Source organism: Anser cygnoides, chromosome 4 (genome assembly GCF_040182565.1).
Source record: "Anser cygnoides isolate HZ-2024a breed goose chromosome 4, Taihu_goose_T2T_genome, whole genome shotgun sequence".
In the NCBI taxonomy this organism is placed as follows: domain Eukaryota; kingdom Metazoa; phylum Chordata; class Aves; order Anseriformes; family Anatidae; genus Anser; species Anser cygnoides.
Window position 1 is genome coordinate 21,916,349 of NC_089876.1, and position 6,258 is coordinate 21,922,606.

A 6,258-nucleotide genomic window follows, 5' to 3' on the forward strand; every position below is an offset into this window, starting at 1 on the left:
ATTGTGCATCATACTATCTAAGAGTTCTCTAACTTCTGGAAAAATAACCAAATAAGACATAATAGGGAGCAGGAAATAACAGGTCATCCCTTCATTTATGTTTTGCACTGAAACACTAGTCTTTCCATTCCTACTCAAAAAAACTGTTCTAATTTCCTGTTTTAATATTTGGATCTCTAACAGGGACAGGTTGTGAAACTGCATCACTTACAAGTAATTCTCCAGTACATCTTCAATAAAAACTCCCTGGAACCTCACAAAGATTTCTTATTTATTTATATACCAGCTCAGTAGGTACCAAACAATCTCCCTACATTGCTCAAATTATTCTTTCTTGTGTTTTGTATTCACATTTTTAGCACCAAAATTACATGAAGACAAATATTCAATTTTTCAGGCAGTGAGGCAAAAATTATAGGAAACACTTCAATCCCTAAAACCTTTCACAGAGTGTTTTCTGTTTACACGTTGATTCCAGAATAACTCTTACTCATCATCAAAGTCATCTGAGGATCATGGGAAAGTCTAGATTGCAAAGGGGCTTCTGTATCCACCCCCCTGTTAAAAGCAGGGCTATAGACAAGATTAACCAGGGCCCCTATGAAGCTGAGTCTTCAATATCTTCAGTGAGGGAGATTCCATCTCTTTGGGCAACCTGATCCAATGTTTAATTGTTCCATCATGAAGATTTTTTTTTCTTTTGTTTAGGCAGAATTACCCCAGAAAAAAATTGTGCATGTTGCCACTTTTTTTGTCATCTTGTGTGGGCACTATTTCCATAAGTTCTTTGCAACTCCCTTTTAGATACTTAAAGACCATTAGTAGTTCCCCTCTGAACCTTCTCTTCTCTAGGCTGAATAAACCCGATTTCTTCAAACTTTCTTCATGTGCCAAGGCGTTCAACCATCTAATCATATTGGCAGCCCTTCATTGGACCCTCTCCAATCATTCAATGCTTCTCTTGAAGTGAGGGATCAAAACAGTCAATCAAGCATAACAATAATCTCAAAGACAATTCATGCTGAGTAATGACAACTTACCGTGTCCTCAACGAGTAACAAAAATGGCCCTGGGCGATTACTGTGGAGTATGAAACTGTGACTTTTCCAAAAGTGTCGTAATCCTTCAGTTCCATTGGTATAAGGTTTTGTTGTTGTTTATTTTATTTTATTTAATTTTGACATAAAAATGGAAACAAAATCAAAGTTTTATTCTGATGTTTGCTTCTCAAAATATGGCTCGAGTTGCTAGCAGTCATTGATTGAAGTGATGTTTGCAAAACATGTTTGAAACAGCTTAAAACAAAAGAAATTATTGTCATGTTTAAAAACATATATATTCATAGAATCATAGAAATGCCGTCTTAAATTATTAGATTGCATGATATGTATTTCTAAGAGTTTATTATTATTATTTGCAGCATTTTGAATCAAACTTGGTCTAATGCTAACCTCTCTTCTATCGTCTCTTCTCCCCTGAAAAAGATTTTAAAAGTTATCACTCCACCATGTTAATAAGACTGAGCTAATACATCATCAGAGTTTGGTTTTATTAGTATGTGCTTAACACCATAGTAATGTCATAATTTTCATGTAAACATGCAATTACTCATTTTTCAGTAGCAATGAAAGAGTATTTCTCTAGTTATTGATTTATCACTGATATCACCTTTAGCTAGGAAATAAAAAGTATTACATAGCCTTCATTCAGTCACTTACTTTAACCGCAGAAACTTTTGTATGTTTCTACCATTTATAGCTTCAAATGGCAATTATCACATCTGTCCTGAATTTCTGTATATCAGAAGTCATTGTAATTGAGTAATTTATCTTTTTACTGAAAACATTCACAGAATCACAGAACGGTTGAGGTTGGAAGGGACCTCCAGAGATCACCTAGGCCAATCCCCCCCACACCCCCCTGCTCAAGCAGGGTCACCTAGAGAATGTTACACAGGATTGCATTCAGGCATGTTTTGAATACTTCCAAAGAAGGAGACTCCACAGCCTCTCTGGGCAGCCTGTTCCAGTGCTTTCTCATCTGAACTCTAAAGAAGTTCTTACTCATATGGTGCTGAAACCTAATGTGGTTCAATTCATTAACTTTTGACTACTATGTGAATTGTACTTAGGTTACCAAGGCAATGAGCTCCAGAGGTGGCTCAGCTCACAGTGGAGCAGTTCATCACAGCAGTCCAGGAGGTTTCCTGAGCCAGGGAAATACCAGGATAGTGGAGGGAGATGCCAAGGAGCCATCATCTCTTGCAACAGCAGCTGGTGAGACCTGGTCAGGGTCAGAACAACCATGGCCACACCCAGACTTACAAAAGGCATCCCTAGTCAGTGCTGTGAACAGGGTGAGGTGTGTCAGTCAGGGCATGGTACAGCAGCTGACAGCATTTTGTGCGAAAGAGCTTGCAAAGGAGGGCACCTGTTCAAAGGAAAGTCATTACACTGGCTGAATGAGAGACTCGAACTATGTATAACCAGGATTCCCAGCTGCTCCAGCTAATAAAACAGTCTCATCAGGGGCCCAATTTAAATGTTTCTATGAAAATGCACATAGCATGGGGAACAGACCAGACAAGTTATACATATGAACATGCCTACAGGGCTATGATCTTATTGGCATCATGGGGACATGGTGGGATGGCTCCCCTTAACTAGAGTGTAGCAATGGAAAGAGTCAGGCTCTTTAGGAAGGACAGACTGGGGAAATAAAGAGGTCCTATTGCCCTGTACATCAATGACCATCTGGAGTGCATGGTGCTCTGCCCTAGTGTGGATGAGGAGCTGACAGAGTTTATGGGTATGGATTAAAGGGAAGACAAGGTTAGGTGATATTATAGTGGGGGTCTGCCACAGGTTACCTGACCAGGAAGACCAAGCAGATGAGGCCCTCTATCCAGTGGTAGGAGCACGTTCTACAAGCCCTGGTCCTCCTGGGGGACTTCAACCACCTTGATATCTGTTGGAGGGACAACACAACAGGGCATAAGCAGTCCAGGAGGTTCTTGGAGTGCATTGATGACAACTTTCTTCTCCAAGTGCTAGAGGAATCAGTGAGGAGAGGCGTTATGCTGGACCTCATTCTCACCAAAAAGGAGGGCTTGTGTGGAACGTGAAGCTCAAAGACAGCCTTGGTTGTAGTAACCACGAGATAGTGGAGTTCAAGAGCATTAGGGCAATGAGGAGGGTGCACAGCAAGCTCACAGCCCTGGACTTTGGGAGAAAAGACTGGCCTCTTCAAGAACCTGCTTGGTATAGTCCCATGTGATACAGCCCTGCAGCAAAGAGGAGCCCAGGAAAGCTAGTTACCATTCAAAGATCAGCTCCCCCAAGCCCAAGAGCGATGCATCCCAACAAAGAGGAAGTCAGGCAAAAATGCCAGGAGGCATGCCTGCATGGATGAACAAGGAGGTCCTGGATAAACTCAAGCAGAAAAAGAAAACCTAGAGAATAAGGAAGCCTACAGAGAGTGGAAGCTAGGACTGGTAACTTGGGAAGAATACAGAGACATTGTCCAAGCAGACAGGGATCAGGTTAGGAAAGCCAAATCCCTGATAGAATTGAGTCTGGCCAGGAATGTAAAGGGCAACAACAAAGACTTTTGTATGTACGTCTGTGATAAAAGGGAGACTAGAGAAATTGTGAGCCCTCACTGAAAGGAAACAGGAGACGTGGTTACCTGGGATATGGAGAAAGCTGATGTACTCAATGACATTTTTGCCTCACTCTTCACTGGCAAGTGCTCTAGCCACATAGCCCAAGTCACAGGTGAGCCCATCTACAGAACCTGAATGTGCACGAGTCCATGGGACCTGATGAGATGCATCCAAGGATCCTAAGGGAACTGACAGATGAAGTTGCTAAACCACCATCCATTATATTTCAGAAGTCACGGAAGTCCAGTGAAGTATCCACTGACTAGAGGAGGGTAAATGTAACCACCATTTTTAAAAAGGGGGAAAAGGAAGACCCAGGGAGCTACAGGCCTATCAGCCTCACCTCTGTGCACAGCAGGATCATGGAGCAGATCCTCCTGGAAACTATGCTAAGGCACATGGAAAATATGGAGGTGATTGGTGACAGCCAACTTGGCTTCACTAAGGGCAGATTGTGCCTATCAAATAGGGTGGCCTTCTACATTGAGGTTACAGCATTGGTCAACAAAGAAAGAGCAACTGACGTCATCTGCCAGGACTTGTGCAAAACATTTGACACTGTCCTGCCCTATATACTTGTCTCCAGATTGGAGAGACATGGATCTGATGGATGGATGACTTAGTGGATAAGAAATCAGCTGGATGGTCGCACTCAAAGAGTTGCAGTCAATGGTTTGATGTTCAAATGGAAACCAGTGTTGGGTGGTGTCCCTCAGGGGTCTGTGTTGGGACTGATATTGTTTAAAATCTTTGTCGGTGACAATGACAGTGGGTTTGAATTTACCTTCCACAAGTCTGTGGACAACATAGCTGTGTGTTGCAGTTGACACGCTGGAGGGAAGTTTTCATCAGCCAAACTTATAATTTAACTGAAGAATGAAGTACCACTTTTTTTGATTTTCTCTACTCCTGTAGACTATGTTTAAAATTATTTTTAACCCTTTAATTAATTTAAGTTTGTTTGGGTTTTCCTATCATTTTGTATGGAAATGATGAAAAGATAACTCTCCTTTCATTTGCGTATTCATGAAATAAAGTTACCATTTCTTCCATGTTCTTTAATGTTCATGACACTCCAGAATTATATAACAGGAAAAAGTGTGTCAGGTTACATCTAATACTTTTAACTGTTATTTTTTGCTTGTTTGTTTGTTTGTTTTCATATGCACATTATTGCAAATTTTAAAACTATCATTACTTCTTTTTCCATATCACAGAGAACTGGAAAGAATTTTATCACATTTATATATGATGCAATATCTATAAATGCAACTTTTTTTGTTCTTTCCCTAACAATGTCATCAGCTTTGTCACCTAGAGTGAATATATTTCTCTTCAAGGACTTCTTTTGTTGTTGTTGTTGTTGTTGTTTTTGTTGTTGTTGTTTGTTTGTTTTCTTAGAAAGAATCCTGCCTAAAAGCTAATGGGATGTAGCTTAATCAGGTCACCTCAGCCTTCTTTCAGGATAAAGGCTTCAATTAGAAAAATATTCTGAAAACGTCTTGTTTTCTCAAGTCCTCCTGCTAATTGTAAATAGAGGCTGAAAGTGCAAAGTTTTTTAAAGGTGCTACTAGCAAAGTTGTAACATCCTGACAAAACAATCTTTGTTTCTGGAGATAAGCAGGATTTTTCTTCATGCACTAGTTAAATAATCATTTTGTGGAAGTGGGTATTCTCAGCAAAGCTGTCAGGCTTTGGAGTTTTCTGGTTGTGGTTTTATTGCTGCTGTTTACTTTTCTACTAAGTGTGTTTAGAGATTAAATTCTCAACCTACAGATCAAAGAATATTAGAAATCTCAATGAGGAATGCAGCTGAGAAAAGGAGAGATGTGAAAACCTTGCTACTTACAGTGAAGATAAATTGTTGCCAAAAGGTGAGGTTGTGAATTTACTCCAAAAAGAAAAACAAAATAAAACAAAAAACAGCAACAACAAACAAACAAACAAACAAACAACAACTCTGTATGTGTTTGTGGCTTCACCTGAGTTTCAAAGTTAAAGATGACATAATATGTATAGGTATGTGAACATTTTCACGAGTATGCAGAAACCAGTGAAGGTCAAAATATCTATCCAAACTGAACAACCTGTTTTCCACAACCTGTTTTCCACAATTGACTTAAATGAATCCTGCTTCAGTTTGTTTTCTTGTTTGTTTTCTTTCTATGTCTTTCATTTGATTTGGAGAAGAGAATCATTATTCTCATGTTAAGGAAATCAGAATTCTACTTCAACTAAATTAATACAAAGAGAAACATATTATTATCCTCCATACATTTCATATACATCTCAGGGGAAAGCTTTTAAATATTTAATGAGTATCACAGATTGTTTCTGACATGAAGTCAATCCAAAATGGAACTATCAGCCAGTTTTAACAACGATTTCTTAAAAATTTATCTGGAGTTAAACCTTATCATTCAACGCTCTTGAGGGAAGGAATGCCACTCGAAGGGCAGGCTTGAGAGATGGGCCTCTGTGAACCTCATGGTATCAGTGGTAGTGATAAATATTTTTATATTTATGAATAAGCTACAGTATTTATGACTCTGTAGAAGCAGGTGTAACTGTGTCTGTCAACTTCAGTTAGGGCA